We start from the raw sequence: 17,969 nt of genomic DNA on the forward strand, positions 1-17,969 counted from the left end.
TTCTGTATATCATCTTCACAACAGATCTCGTGTTAGAAAAAATGTTTGTATGTGTGAAATTTGAAGAGAGTTTAATGGATATTTGGCATTCTTTGAGCGTTTTTTTTTCTCAAAATCTTAAATCGTATGGGGGAGTTACCAGATGAAATGGTCCGATATCTACCATCTTCATAACAGATCTTGTGTTGATGGAAATATTCAGATGTGCCAAGTCTGAATGTTATCATATGGTAATTTTGCGTTTTATGAGCTTAATGGTTATACAAAATATCGACCTTTTGTGGGGGAGGCACCAGAAGGAGTAGACTGATATATTCCATCCTTATACTAGACCTTGGGTTAATAAAAATATTTGGAATGTGTGAAATTAAAAGACAATCGGACTTTTACATCACATTTTATAAAAATTGTAATTATTCCAAATTTTTAACATTTGTGGAGGGGGTACTCGATGGAGTGGACCGACATTGTCCATTTTCGCACCTGACCTAGCACTGACGCAAATATTAGGATTTGTAAAGTTGGAGAGAATCGGATAATTGTTTCTCTTTCTGTGAATAAACTATATTTTTGAAAATTTCGTCCTTTCCTGGGAGAGGTACTTTAAGGAGTGGACCGATATGTCTTATATATATATCATAAATCATCTTAACACCAGACCTTGGGTTAATAAAAATATTGGGATGTGTGAAATTTGAAGATAATCGGACTCTTACATCACATTTTATAAGAGTTATTATTATTCAAATTTTTGACTCTTTGTTGGGCAAAATCGGATTATCTTTGGAGCAAAATCAGATTATAGTTTCTCTTTCTGTGCAAAAAATAATTTTTTTGAAAATATCAACCTTTTGTGCCCATCTCCGAGCTCGATCTAAGTTTAAAAAAAATATTACGATGTATCAAGTTTGGACGAAATCGGACACTCCCTTCGAGTGTTATCGTGCGCTCCAGCCAGACAAACGGACGGACGGACATCGCTAGATCGACTCCGAATGTCTTGAAACGGATTTTGTCCAAATAGACCTAGGGTCTAAAGAAGTTATTTCGAGTAGGCACGCTTTAAACGTATCAAATGATATTTACCCTGTCTAGTCATACGGCTGAGGGTATAAAAATGGAAGAGACTGGAATTTGTCCTTTTATATTTAAGTTACTTTGCCATGTAAACTTTCAAAACGCCGCTCTACTTTCATAATATTCTGGTGTTAACTGTTATCAAAACCGGTTTTAAGTATTCATCCAAAAAATATATCTTCACTTCGAAAACAAACAGCGAAATTTTGTAACAAATTAACTACCTTTAAAATTGTCTCCCCCACCCACCGGACTTATGTTGTACCCATCTGCAAAGCCAAGAGATTAAAAAAGAAATACAACTCAAATAACCCAAATCCCTCAAAATGTATGTATTGTTGAGCGTAGTTTTGCTCCATGCCGGTGACTGAGAGAATGAATGGACATTCTTGTGGGTGTGTGTTGGTGAGCACACAACCCCCCTCCCCCCAAAAGATTTATTTGTTTTGCGGCTTAAAATGATGCTGTTGAAATATGTAAACGTCACTACGATACGACATAAACTATTGTAAAGCCCACTTGTCGGGATATCGACTTAAAAGCGAAATTGTTTATTTGGTTGGAAACTGGAGCCGATGTTTTACCTTTCCACCCACCACTGTTGGGCACGTGTATTTTTTTGTCGGTTAAACGGAGAAGGCATTTTGTTTTGTATGGCCAATAAATGTATTATTGTTCAACGTTTCTGAATCCTCTCCTCAATAAACATGAACTTATGGGGAAACATATTGCAGAATGTTTGTGTTGCACCAACACCCGAACGATAATGTGAGTATGGTAAGAATAAGTAAACGTGTTTGTAATAAAGATTACATCGGAATTTGAAAAAGTTTAAAGAGGACCAATATTGTGGCCTGAGGTGGGGGACAAGCAAACAAGGTTTAACTCATTACAATAATGGAAATAAGAAACACTGGGAAGGTATAAAATTGTGATATTAGAATACAACGTCAGACATTTTGAACTTATTTATTGGTTCTTGGTGGTAGGGTAATGATACATGGCTCAGTTCATAAAATATAGTTTAGCTGTATTTTGTAATAAGTTACCGATGTCAAAATGAAATAAATAGACCCATTGTTTGGTAATAATCTGCAAGCTATATCCAAACCTTAGCAGATTTCCATATAACTTCGCAAATTCCGTAACTCATTCCAAATTTCATGGGAATCTGATATACATATCGAAATCGGTCGAAAATGAATGAAAATGAAAATGAAATGAGTGAGATGAAAAAACTGCAACCAACTTCAGACTGCTGTCATTTCTAAGCCACTAGTCCGACAGCTGTTAAAATTAATCCAGTGAAAGCTCATTATATTGTTTACAAGCGTACAAAAGTATTTTGGTGAGAATTTTCCAGAAAAAAGTTATTCGTGATGGAAATTAAGCGTGATAGTGTGATTTCTTTATATTTTGCTGGAAAACCGCATGTGGCTATCATTAGAGCACTCCACCATTTAAATGTGAATAAATATTTTGACCATCGCTCGTTACCCTGATACTGGTAGCGTAGCCCGACATCAAGGAAGTGGACGAAAGAAACAGCAACATCAGCAGAAATGGTTCGAAAAGTAAAGAAGAGACTTGATCGAAACCCGCGTCACAGTGGCCGAAAAATGGCTCGTGAGATGAACATATCGCAATATTCCATTCCAAACTCAAGCGCCGGCCATGGTGATGGTGTGGGCCGCCATAACAGCCGGTGGTGGCTCTCCGCTCGTATTAATCGACCGTGGCATCAGAATAAATTCCGAATATTATCGCGAAAATATTCTGGATGGTGTATTAAAGCCTTGCTCACGCAAATCGGATGTACATATCGTATTTGGTGCGTTTGAGAATGGGAGCTGTATACAAATATGAAACGATTTCAATATAATATTGTAAATTTATTTTTGTAGTGCATTCCGTCACATATTCCCAATGTGTAGACTATATCTATAACCGATCAATAGATATGTCCATAAAGCAACAACATTTTGGAGATATCTCTGATACTGCTGCTATATCTCCAGTTCCAAGTGGAATTTCAAACATTTATGTAGGCTAGTCAAGTTCAGGCGATGCTGTGTGGAAATTTTCAGGAAAATCTGTTTAGCAGTAGTGTAGGGTCCACATAGTGGTAAGGGTATTATGTCATTGTGCATTTGTTTGTAACATGGGAAGGAACTTTCTGAGTCGATTTATGCATGTCAGCCGTCAGGCAGTCCGTCTGTCCATGTATTTTTGTGAACAAAATGCAGGTCGCATTTATTATTCGATTGAGCTGAAATTTTCTAAACAATATTTGTTTCGCCCAAGGACGAACCCTATTGAAATTGGTGATACTCGGATCAGATTTAGATATAGCTCCCATTTATCTTCAACTGTTTTCGGGTTAATTGTGCACCAAATGACCAAAATCAGTCCAAATGATCTGGATTTTGGCACATCCGACCGAATTTAGTCTAGAAGTCAGTACATCAAATTTGGACAAAATCTGTTCAGATATAAAGCCATAGCTCCCAAATATGTATTCCCCGATCTGGGGTTTTAAGTCCCTTATATTCGTAATATGCACTCCACAAAAATGATATTTGGTACCAGACATCAGATACTGTTCGAAAATACCTCTGGCAAATCGGATCAGTTTTGGATATGGCTCCCGTTTTCTTGTTAATTGTGCACCAAATGGTCAATATTAGTCCAAACAAGTAAGCAAAGGCTACAGTCGAGCGGGGCCGACCGTTGAATACCCTACAACGCAATAATAAATCGTACAGTTTATATAGGTGAGATACTCGAAAGTATTCCACATGATATGTGACAAATAATAACATAAACCCATCAGGTTTCGTTCTCTAATTTTCGAATTATAGCAACTTAAGCTAATTTGCTCATTTCCAATTTATTGGTAGATGTTGCACGTAAATGGGCTTCCTAGATCTGGAACCAATATTTCCCAAAGACCTATAATCTCTCAGAAGTGGCAAAAGATTAACATTTATTATTGGTTTTTGACTGAAACGCATCTATATGAGATACAGGCATTTGACTATGTTCTTCAACGAAATCGGCCTTAAGGAAATAGTCAGAAGTGCGTCTTTCCTGTATTTGTGAATTCTCCAAAAAGTCACTGGAATGGATATTTTCGTATTTTGTCTATAAAAGTTGGCAAACTATTTCACACATTGAATATTTTTGGATGGCCATCCAAAACTATTTGGCTTTTGCAATGTCCGGTAACCTCCATTCAAATGCGACTTGCTGACAATTTTGCAGTTTTTTTTTTGTCCATTTCAACCCCTAAATATATGGCGATCATCTCCAAAAAGAGTAGGCTTCTATTCTGACCCTCATCTTATTCCCATGCTAAATTTCGTATGGATCGGGCCATAAATGCGATCTGTATATGATATCCTGATATCCTAACTACTTAGTTTTGTTAGATGTAGAAATATTACCAAATGTTTAATTCAAAATCAAAATATGACAAAATTGAAAAAATATGAGAAAATATTACAAAATCAATATTTTCATCTTTAGAGAGATATTTTTATGGAATTTTTTTAAACGTTTTTTCTTTCCTGCCTAGAGGCCATTTTGAATTAATGAGAACTGTCGAAATCAGTTCAGCCGTTCTCGACATATAAGAGATCTTTCAAGCATATCTTCTTTGATAGACATATATTTATCGCACATATTTTGCTATATATCCGATTTGATGGATGTTAACATCAATGTAAAGATCAGAAGTAACCTTGTCATGGCTTTGTGATTTCGCCGGGATTTAAAATATTCGCGGTTTAATGCAAAATTTTGAATTTTTTCAACACAAAAGATGTGGTCTATTTTACACGCTAAATATTATCCGATGACCACCCAAATTGATTGGCTTCTTCCCCGACCTAAACTCTAGCTACATGCGAAATTCCACGTCGATTGGTCTATAATTGCGACCTGTAGAGCAACTGCAAAATCAGGAATTTTTTCAGTTTTTGGTCCATTTTAAACCCTAAATATTATGCGATCATCTCCAAAAGAAATAGGGTTCTATTCTGACCTTAACACCACCTAAATTTCGTGAAGATCGGGCCATAATTGCGACCTGTAGCGTGATTACAAATTAACATGGACAGACGGACAGACGGACGGACGGACATACATAGCTAGATCGACTCAGCTCGGCGAGCTAGGAAGATCCATATATACTTTCCTATATGGAAAACCAATATTTCGAGGTGTTACATAAATTCTGGCCCAATCAAACTTATAATACCCCCAACACATAGTGTTGTTCGGTATAAAAATTATTCCAAATTTTGACCCTTTGTGTGGGAGGTACCTGATGAAGTGGAGCCGATATTTTCCATCTTCACACCAGATGTTGTTGTGATAGAAACATTGAGATGTGCCGCGTTTTAAAAAACAGGATGCTTATTTGGGATTTTATGAGAATTATTTAAATTTTTGACCTTTGTGGAGGAGATACTTGATGGATACTAGGCCGATATTGTCCAGTTTCGCACCTGACCTAGCATTGATAAAAATATTGGAATTAGCAAAGTTTTTGTACAAAATCGAATCATTTATCTTTCTTTGAAATAAAATACCTGAAGGAGTGGACCGATATCGTCCATTTCCGAGCTCGATCTGAGTTTTATAATAATATTACGATGTACTAAGTTTGGATCAAATCGGAGACTTCTGTCTAGAGTTATCGTGCGCATCAACCAGACATACAGGCAGAGGGACCTTCGGATATCGCTAGATTGATGCCAAATATCCGAAACGGATTAGGGTGTAAAACCTTTATTTCGATGAGACACGTTTTGGCCGTATCAAATACCCTGGCTAGCCATACGGATGAGGGTATAGTCAGGTAAAAACATTAAAAATATTTGAAGTTTCAAAGCTCTATCTTAAGTTGGGGAAGTATAGACCTTGTAAAGCCTTAATGTGTGGTTAAGGATATATGCAGGGCCCAAAAAATAAGAGCTTTTATATATTAACCAAATGTTATCACCTCCTCGTGGAAATTTCAATCTCCACAGATTTTTGCACAGAGAATATCTCGCATTTGGATCCGCTTTTTGTCATAATCTTTTTCGGTTTGGGATACAGGGTTTCAAAAAATATTCATCATGAGATATCAACATCAAATTCCTTTCGAAACCTTACCATAATTCCTTATGATTTCTCCTCATTTGTCTCGGTATTTTGCCGACACTATTGATCTCTCCTTCAGATGTTTTTAAGGTCACTGGAAATGCCATAGCATTGGACATCCAGTGGTTTTAAAATGTCAAAACTAGATATGAATTCTTTCAATTCCAGGGCTTTAACTTTAACTATCTCAATTTTTCATTTTCATTGAAAAAAGACAAAAAAATTGGAGAAAACTTAAAAAAAGAAACTTTTCCATTTTTCAAACGATTTATGGCCATGCGTATGTCCTGTCCTTTGTTCCACAGGACATTTACATAAAACGAACATTTACGAATGATATATGGCAAATGTGTCCAAAACGAAGGAAAGTAAGAAAAAAATGCACACTAAATTCCCACTGCGTGCATAGAAGAAATAAATGTCCTAGAAACGAACGAAAGAGATACTTCAATTAGAACCGCGATTTAAAAAAAGAAAATTTCAATCAATTGCGTACTCAGAAAATGTAGGTCATACAGGCAGCAGCTGAAAGGAATGTCAATACAGAGAAAGGAAACGAAAATTATTTTTTATCGCACAACCGTAGCAGACCATGGCATCACCTGTGGTGCAACTTAAGCAATTAGTTCTCAGGGCCAGAGGAAAATGTAGCACCATCCATCAAACCTGTTCAAATTAAGTCGCTCTTAAAATGTTTTTTCAATTTCAATTTTTAACAAATTTAAATAAAATATTGCGAAATATTCACTTTTTTTAATAATTCCCCAAATTTCAATTCCAATTCAATTCAAATTTAAATCGAAATTTCCTAAACTCAAATTTTTAATTTTCCCATTCTCGATATCAATACGGATTATTTATTTTATGACATTGGTGGGAAATTTTTAATTGAAAAAAAAAAAAAAAAAAAAAAAAAATAAAATTTAAACGCCACTTGTGGCCACTGAATCAATGTACATTTTGCGGAATCCATACAAAATTATTTAATTTTTTTTTGTTGTTCATTTTCCATTTTTGTTCCATTTGGAAAAGCAACATGCAATTGTGTCAAAACAGCAGACAGTATCAATGCAATGTTTAATTAAAAACAATGGATTTTTGCTGCGATAGTTACACATACATGCACACGTATAAACATTTTTGTAATGCTTAGCCTTTACACAGAAAACATTTATTTAGTGGGGGATATTGGGTAGAATTGAGGCACAGAGGAAAAAAATATACATTTTTATTAGGATGCACCATCAGATAATGGAATGTTGTTTTGTCGTCATGTGGCTGAGCCTACAGTGGCTGCCAAGGTCTCAATAGAACCCCATTAAAACTTTCTTATTGAATATTTAAATGATTTAAATACTATGTTACATTATCGCTGTAAAAAATGTATAAATACATATAAATTACAGGAAAATTCATCAGATTTTTTTGCATCGAAAAACAATTAAAAAAACTTCTAGTACACTCCACCTTTTGGATAAAGGACACGAATTTTATATAAAAGTTTCTGAATTAAAGCGTGTTTCACTTTAAACTTCATATACAAGTAAGATCGTTTGGATAATGCTGTTAAATTTATCAAAAAAACTATAAAGTGAGTCAGGCCGTTATATGGGGCCATACCAAAAGGAGAATCTCTATAGACAAATCTTCTAAAATACCAAATTCGAAACAATTATGTAGGTAAATATGATTAGGATTATCAAAATACCGAATATCGCTGGGTATCGTTATATGTGCGATGTAGGAAAACGTGGAACTTAATATTCAATGAACTGCCACCGGGCTAGAACCCATTAAGAACTACAAATACCAATTTTTGGCAAATCCGTGGAAAGATTTGACAAAAATCATCGAAATACGGAATGTCAGGAGGTACCGTTATATGAGGGCTATACAAAAACTTGGTCCTATACATACCGGAGTTAGAAGCCATTATGACCTACAAAAAACAATTTTTAGACAAATCCGTGGAAAAATGTGGCAAAAATCATAAAAATACGGAAAATCGGAAGGTTCGTGAAAATATACATACAATGTTTCGCCACTGGAGCTAGAACCCATTGTGACCTACAAGTACCAATTTCCGCGAAAATTATCAAAATACCGAATATCGGGAGGTACCGTTATATGGCGGCTATACCAAAACGTGGACCGATATATCTCATTTTCAATACCAATCATCCTAGAGACATTGTTCTGCCAAATTTGGAGTTCTACGTCAAATAGTGTGGGCTGTATCGTGATTTCAACAGACAGACAGGCGGAAATCGTTAAATGACAATCCTTTTCAAGGTGGAGAGTATAAAAATGTGAGATATGTAGCAGTGAAGGGCCTAATAATGTTATTTTGATAAGTTAAATGTTCGCGGAATGATACAAGTTCTCGGTAGGATTTAAGCCAATTGGCATCTATATGAGAAGTTAGCACATAATTAAGGTATATTTTTAATTAACAGAATTTTTATACCCTACAACACTATGTGTTGGGGGTATTATAAGTTTGATTGGGCCAGAATTTATGTAACACCTCGAAATATTGGTTTCCCATATAGGAAAGTATATATGGATCTTCCTAGCTCGCCGAGCTGAGTCGATCTAGCTATCCGTCTGTCCATGTTATTTTGTAATCACTCTACAGGTCGCAATTATGGCCCGATCCTTACGAAATTTTGCACGAAGGTGGGGTTAGAGTCAGAATAGAAGCCTATTTCATTTGGAGATGATCGCCAAATGTTTAGGGGTTGAAATGGACCAAATACTGAAAAAATTTCGGATTTTGTAGTAGCTATGCAGGTCGCAATTATAGACCAATCGACGCGGAATTTCGCATGTAGCTAGAGTTTAGTGCGGGGAAGAAGCCTACCAATTTGGATGGTCATCGGATAATATTTAGCGGGTAAAATAGACCATATCTTTTGTGTTGAAAAAATTCAAAATTTTTCATTAAACCTCGAATATTTAAAATCCCGGCGAAATCACAAAGCCATGACAAGGTTACTTCTGATCTTTACATTGATGTTAACATCCAACAAAACGGATATATAGAAAAAAATATGTGCGATATATATGTCTATCAAAGAAGATATGCTTGAAAAATCTCTTATATGTCGAGAACGACTGAACTGATTTCGACAGTTCTCATTAATTCAGAATGGCCTCTTGGCAGGAAAGAAACAACGTCTAACAAGTTGCATAAAAATATCTCTCTAAAGATGAAAATATTGATTTTGTAATATTTTCTCATATTTTTTCAATTTTGTCATATATTTGGCATATTTTCATTTTGAATTAAACATTTGGTAATATTTCTACAGCTAACAAAACTAAGTAGTTAGGATATCAAATGCAGATCGCATTTATGGGCCGATCCTTACGAAATTTTGCATGGGGATAAGATGAGGGTCAGAATAGAAGCCTTCTCTTTTTGGAGATGATCGCCATATATTAAGGGGTTGAAATGGACCAAAAAACTGCAAAATTGTCAGCAGGTCGTAATTATCGCCCGATCCTCACGCACATTTAAATGGGGGTTACCTCACATTGCAAAAGCCAAGCAGTTTTGGATGGCCATCCAAAAATATTCAATGTGTGAAGGAGTTTGCCAACTTTTGTAGACAAAATACGAAAATGTCCATTCCAGTGACTTTTTGGAGAATTCACAAATACAGGAAAGACTCACTTACGACTATTTCGTTAACGCTGATTTCGTTGAAGAATATAGTCAAATGCCTGTATCTCATATAGATGCGTTTCAGTCAAAAACCATTAATAAATGTTAATCTTTTGCCACTTCTGAGAGGTTATAGGTCTTTGGGATGTATGGTTCCAGATCTAGGAAGACCATTTACATGCATTTACAACATCTACCAATAAATTGGAAATGAGCAAATTAGTATAAGTTGCTATTATTCGAAAATTAGAGAACAAAACCTGATGGCTATTTTTTTATTATTTGTCACAATATCTTGTGGAATTCTTTCGAGTATCTCGCCTATGTAAACTGTATCGTTTATTATAGTGTTGTAGGGTATTCAACGGTCGGCCCCGCTCGACTGTAGCCTTTGCTTACTTGTTTTTTTGGATTTACAGTTTCGGGACTTAAAACCCTCATTTAATCCGTCTACCAATTCTAAACACTATTCTAAAATCTAATATATCGTACGTACAAACATTTTTAAAAGTCAAAACTCTAAAAATTTGGATGGGTGGCGCTCTAAGGCATAGTTTTTGAAAACCAGTACTTTAAGGGTACGAAAAGTACCCAAAGGTACAAAAAGAGGAAATGTTGTTATTAATAGGTAGGAAAGAGCTATAAATCAAGATGCTATACCCAGGAGGGTATTCTAAAAACTTGTCGCTTGTAACTGAGATACGGCCCCCACATATCTCTACTTGCAGTTTAAAGGGTTTTTGGTTGTTTCGGTCACAATTTTAACAGGAACTTGCTGCCGAGTAGCAATTTGTGTTCCTCTTGCAGAAAACAGGCCATGCTGTACCTCCAGATATTCGGCATTTTGAATCGTGTTACACTTTTCTCTGGAACTTTTTTAATTTTGGTGTTTGGGGTTATTTGTTGGTGCAATTTGCTCCGGGCTATAATTGTCTTCACATGTACAACTTTAATAGATCCTCCATACCTCCAATAATCGGTGTTTGAATGAAATTTTACACACTTTTTAAAAGAATTTTTCAAAATTGTTATTTGGAACTCGAAATAGGTACTACCTACTCTTGCATATAATATTCTCTGCGGGTTTACGTTGTTTGTTTAAAATTGGCGTTTAAATTTGTTATGGGTGCCATCTTTCGAATTGGAAATTATCTATATTGATTTTCGTATATGCCTAATATAACAACACCTCCTGATGCTTGATATTTTGATGATGATTTGATGGTGTTGCAGTTTCCTTCGACTCGGTCGAACTTAACAATTTTTTTTCCCAGTTAAAGTTTTATTTCGGACTTACAACAAACAATGTCTAAAAGAGCCCGCCACGCCTACACCTTAGAATATTTTGACTTACGTCTTTAGCTACATTATCTTTAGGAGAAATGGGGTTTTGGTCGTACATTTGGCATTTATTTCGCCCCATGATCTTGATAAGTCTAAATTTATGGTTCTGACCTGCTGCACATCTCGACTTTTTTATGGTAGGAACTACTAGTTTGGAGCTATCTTCTATTTATTATTCTGATATTAGTTCGTTCCACCCTTATCAATACCCGCGTTATTGCAGCTATGCCAGCAATCGACTCAATTTGTTCCGAATAAACTGTCAGTGGATTAGTAAATGGTGTACATTGTTATTGTATAAAAGTGTTAACTATACTTTTTGGTAAAAAGTGATATTTGATATGTTTCAATATACACTACACCACACAGTGGTCCGGGTATTATGTCCAATTTTGTTGAGATCGGCTAAGATTTGGATATAGTTCCCATATATATCCATAATCCGATTTGAGGTTTATTGTGCACCAAATTGCTAATATCAGCCCAAGTGAACTGCATTTTGGTACTTCCCACTGAATTCAACCTAAAAGCAAATATTTCACATTTTGGTGAAAATCGGTTCAGATATGTATACAAATATTTCATCCGATTTGGTGTTTAAGTCCCTTTCATTCATAATATGCACTCCACAACAAGGATATCTGATACAGGACATCAAATGCTGCTCGAAAATATATCTGTCGAATTTTATCGAGATCGGTTCAGATTTTTATATAGCTTACATATACATCTTCATCCGATGTTACTGTTATTGCTCAACATATAAGTATGTACCGCAGAACAACATTCGGGCAGCGTGTGACGATTTCTTCGGCAGTTTGAAGGCCATAATTTGTACCAAAGGTGATCAATTCGAAGAAATCTAAACTTATTCTAAAATTTGATGCTATTTCCGACATTTTTTTGCTTTTATTCAATAGAATTAAAAAAATGTAAAAATTATGGCGTTTGACTTTGTTGCAGTTTTTATACCCTTCACCATAGTATGGAGGGTATATTAAGTTTGTCATTCCGTTTGTAAAACCTCGAAATACACATTTTGAAATGGTATTGAAAATGGGCCACGTAGGTCCACGTTTTGGTATAGCCCCCATATAACTGTACCTCTCGATATTCGGTATTTTGATGATTTTAGCGACATTTTTCACCGGAATAGTTTCAAATTTGGTATTTGAAGTTCGTAATGGATACTACAGCCTAAAACAGAAAATTATCTCTGCAGGTTCACATCTTCGTATAGCCCCCATATAACGGTACCTCCCGATATTCGGCATTTTTTTATGATTTTAGCGAATTTCTTCACCGGAATGGTTTCAAATTTGGTATTTGAAGTTCATAATGGATACAACAGCCTATGACAGAAAATTGTCTGTAAAGGTCCACGTCTTCGTAAAGGCCCCATATAACGGTACCTCCCGATATTCGGTATTTTAATGATTTTGGGGAAATTTTCACCAGAATTGTTTCAAATTTGATATTTGAAGTTCGTAGTGGATACTACAGCCTATGCCAGAAAAATTTCTGTGCAGGTTCACGTTTGTGCTTGTGGAAGAGTGTCTCTAGCATTTTAGTGGGAGGTGTACTGAGTAAGCCGTTCAGGCCCTAGTGACCGATGTACTTCAAAACTGATAAAATAAATGTCCAAATCTATACTTGTTACTCTATTGATCTGGAACTCCAGTGGTAGGTTGCTTTAGAAAATCTATCCTGCCCTTGTGACCAATATAATATTAAGTAGGATATAAAATATTCCAAATCTTTACTTTTATACTCTATTAAGTTATATTTGTAAAAAATGGTAGAACTGCAATTTTATCACTACCCACCTTCCTTTGCACACCCATACACCAGCATTTGTGTTTATTCACATTTTTGTTTCGGAACAATTTAAATAATTGTTGTTATGAGTGAATCTCTATCTGTATAAATGTCGGCTTGTTACCATTGCTATTGCTGTTGTTGTTGTGCTTGTTGCTGTTGCTGCTGCTGGTGTTATTGTTGAGTGGATTTGCGTAACAGAAGAAAATAAAATACAAATAAACATTAATATTTATTTACATTCAATCGAAATCCATAGGAAAATTACCGAAATCCAAACCACCTCCCCACCCCTCAAATACCACAACAAAATCAGAATCGTTGTCGGTTTATGCTAGCGGTCAACCTGTGGGTGGCTAGGTTATAATTCCCCAAACGAGATTTTCAGCGTATTTCGGAATGTTTATCGAAATCCAATATAAAATTTTTAATAAATATAATGCAACAATGCCGCAAAGAGGGGATAGAAACGGAGGGGCTATTGTAGTCGCATTCAATGGTCAGCAATATAAAAACAATCAATAGTTTATCGGCATTTGTTGTAGTTTTATTGCGGGTGTATGTGTTTGTGTTTTAAGTGTGGATTTTTAAATTTAGCTGAAATGGTGGCAATGATGGGGAAAGGAACACGGGTGTGCATAATTGGGCTGATTAGTTATTGGAGAAATAGGAAATATGGGTGGATAATTGGCATATGTTTGCTGAAAAATCGATTGATGCAAATAAGCAAAATGGCTATGATTTTTGTAGAGACAAAATTAAATACATTTCTCTATATCATCAAAACCTAAAATTTTGGTGGCAATTTGTTCGTCACAAAGCTTTTCGCCTTCCTAACGTTTTCATTTATTTGCTTCAGTGTTGTTTAGAAACATGATGGGAATTTTGGAAATAGATATTTAATTGAGCTATGTGTAAGAGCGACTTAGAAATTTTGTTCAACCCTACAACACCATGTGTTGGGGGTATTATAAGTTTGATTGGGCCAAAAATTATGTAACACCCCGAAATATTAGTTTCCCACATAGGAAAGTATATATTGATCTTCCTATCTCGCCAAGCCGAGTCGATCTAGCTATGTATGTCCATCCCTCTGTCCATGTTATTTGCAACATGGACAGACGGTCCGATCTTCATGAAATTTAGAATAGAGGTGGGGCTAGGGTCAGAATAGAACCCTATTTATTTTGGAGTTGATCGCGTAATATTTAGGGGTTGAAATGGACCAAAACAGCCGATAGTAAATATATCGGTTATATATAGCGAAATATATACAACGTGTATATACAAAAGAAGGGGATATTAGTTAGAATGCTTATATCTCATGAATGGCTGGACCGATTTTGACAAATTTCGTCAATTCAGAATGCCCTTTTCGAGATGATCGCAAAATATTTAGGGGTTCAAATGAAGCAAAAACAGAAAAAATTTCCTGATCACACAATTGAGGCCAATCGACACGCCTGAGAAGAGAGTTGAGGACAGGGAAGAATTCTAGCGTTTTGGATGACCATTGGATTATATTTAGCTGTAAAATGGACCACAACAACTAACAGCATGGCGGAGTTCATAAATATTGGGAAAATGTCCCTGGTCAAAATGCTAAGGATAATATCTGGGCAGTGCTCCGTGACATAATTTCAAAAGCGAAATCTTCTAAAACAGTTTTGGACATAAGGGGGCTTCTACCATATTGTAGTGTTGTAGGGTATCACATGGTCGGCCCCACACGACTATAGCCTTTGCTTACTTGTTTTTTATTGACTTTTATATTTTTAAATAATAGCTGATATTAAGCTGGAAGTCGTACTTCAGGGGTACGATTGCCTCTTAGTTACTAACATCATGTTCTTCAAAGGGGACGTTTCTCTGATCATTGGCTACCGTCGCCGGACTATGGTACCTTTTTTAAACATTTTTTATTCTTTTCGCATACTTTTCTTGAGTCGTTGAACAAATTTTGTACCTCCACCGACCTTTTCCTTTTCTTTCCATCAAAACTAACAAGTAAAGCTTTCAAGCAGTTATAGCCTAAAATCAGAGGAAATTAATATATGGGAGTTATATCCAAATCTGAAACGATTTTGACCACACTTTACGGAGGCATTTTTACCTATCTCACCAAATAACATTGCAATAGAGTGCATAATATGATTTCGAGAAGTATGATATTAAAAACTACATATATCGGAGCCGAGTTCCACCAAATGGAAACAATCGGTAGAATGTGAAAACATCTATGTCTACAAAATCTATATATACAGAGTGAGATGAAAAAATTGCAACCTACTTCAGACTGCTGCCATTTCTAAGCCACTCGTCCGACAGCTGTTAAAATTATTCCAGTGACAGCTCATTATATTGTTTACAAGTGTTGGTGTGGGCCGCCATAACGGTCAATGGTCGATCTCCGCTCGTATTAATCGACCGTGGCATCAGAATAAATGCGGAACATTGTCGGGAAAATATTCTGGACGGTGTATTAAAGCCTTGGGCATGCAAACATTTTGGCCGCAGACCTTGGACATTCCAACAGAACTCAGCAAAATCGCACTCAGAGGTTTCTCACTTCATTTTCATTTCCAGCGCACAATGGCCAAAATGTCCGGTTACCAATCCGTTGGGCTATTGTGTCTGGAGTATTTTGGAAAGCAAGGTTTGACTAAAAATACCAAAGTGTCGATCACCTCAAGCAAGCGCTAGGCCGGGAATGGGCCAAAATTCCGCAGAGCAACATTCGGACAGCGTGTGACGGTTTCATTGGCACAGTAGTGTAGGATGGTATTGAAAATGAGATATATTGGTCCACGTCTTGAGATAGCCCCCATTTAACGGTAGCTCCCGATATTCTGTATTTTGATAGTTTAAGCTACATTTGGCGGAAAGTGGTATGTATATTTCCAAGTTATCGTAAAGCACTCATATAAAGGTACCAGCCGATATTTAATATTTTGATGATTTTGAACATTTTTCTAGAAAATGGTATTTGCTGTTTGTATAAAATACAGGGTTGGCCATAAAATTTGGCGGTTGGCAATGTTAATCATTTATGATCATATCATCATTGAATATGATATCTCTCAAATGGCCGCCTCTGGCGTGAATGACGTATTGTGCCCTTTTTGCTGCATTTTCCATCGTTTTTGCCAACATTTCGGACGGAATAGCGGCTATTTCTTCACGAATGTTGTCCTTGGCTTGTTAACGTAAGCCTTTGACTTCAAATATCCCCACAAGAAGAAGTCAGGCGGCGTCAAACCGGGCGAACGCGGTGGCCAGTCCAAATCACCACTTTTCGACATAAAACGGCCCGAAAACAAATTCTTCAAAAAATCGATTGTTATGCGACTTGTGTGCGGTAGAGCGCCGTCTTTTTGAAACCAAAACTGCTTCATACGCTTTCGACGAATAATTGGCATCACAAAATTGGTCATCATGTCGCGATAACGCTCCTGATTGTTGGTAACAGCATGGCCATTTTCATTTTGGAAGAAAAACGGCCCAACGACCGTTTTCGCACTAACGCCGCACCAAACTGTGACTTTTTCGTCATGAAGAGGCACTTCTTGAATCTCCTGTGGATTTTCAGTGGCGTAAAAACGGCAATTTTGCTTATTTACGGTCCCATTCAATGTGAAATGGGCTTCATCGGACATGATAATTTTGTTCCAAAATTGCTCGTCATCTTCGGCCATTTCGATGACTCTTTGGGCCCATTCCAATCGACGAGGCTTGTCCGCAGGCAACATTCTTTGTGTCAATTGAGTTTTGTACGGGAACAAACGCAAATCAATGCGAATAATCCGTTGTACCGTTTTTGGGATGTTCTTGGGGACCTCTCAACACTGGTTCGTACGGCAGCGATATTCTCGGCCGATCGCCTTGGTCGACTTTTATACGGCCTCTTCGGATTAGAAAGAGCCTTACCAGTCGAAAATTTTTCGTATAAACGCTTAATGGTGTTCTTAGAAGGCGCACTTCTCACATTTTTTTATGTTTTAAAAGAACGTTGAGTTTTCACAATTGACTTCTTCTGTTGAATGTAAATTTCAACTATTTCAGAGCGCTCGCGGTGCGTGTATTGGTTCATACCGCTTCAAACGCGGTATGTCATTAAGCGATGTGACATCTCTGTCAAAAGTTATGGCGTTGCCAGATGGGTCCGTCGAATATGGGCAACCCTGTAGATGCGATACCAATGTAACGGCCCCAACCACTATATTGCTATTTGAAAACTCTAACAGCATTCTCCTACAGATCTTGCTAGAGTTTGTTGTTTACAGTGGAATACGTTTGAATCCATATATTTTGTATAGAAATATTTTCTTTATTTAATGTAGGAGGCTATTAGAAGTTCTGCCCGGCCGAATTTAATGTCTTTTTACTTGGCCATTGTGCGCTGGAAATGAAGCGAGGAACCTAATTTTATAACTATTCTTGGATATCGCCGAGTGTGATAATACTGAGTCCTTTAGGAATGTCTAAGGTCTGCGGCCAAAATGTATGCGTGCCCAAGGTTTTAATACACCCACAAGAATATTTTCGCGATAATATTCGGCACATTTTAAGTTCTTGCAATGGTTTTACCCCGATCTCATTTTTCAATATTTGCCAAATGGAATATTGTGATATGTTCAGCTCACGAGTCATTTTTCGGCCACTGCGACGCGGGTTTCGATCAAATCGCTTCTTAATTTTTCGAACCATTGCTGCTAATGTTGCTGTTTCCTTCCGTCCACTTCCCTGACGTCGGGCTACGCTACCAGTATCACGGTAACGAGTGATGGTACGAGAGACAAAAGATTTATTCACATTTAAATGCTGGAGTGCTCTAACGATAGCCACTTGTGGTCTCGCTTGAATTCCATCACGAATAACTTTTTTTCTGGAAAATTCTCACCAAAATGCT

Source organism: Musca domestica, unplaced genomic scaffold (genome assembly GCF_030504385.1).
Source record: "Musca domestica strain aabys unplaced genomic scaffold, Musca_domestica.polishedcontigs.V.1.1 6, whole genome shotgun sequence".
NCBI classification, from domain to species: Eukaryota; Metazoa; Arthropoda; class Insecta; order Diptera; family Muscidae; genus Musca; species Musca domestica.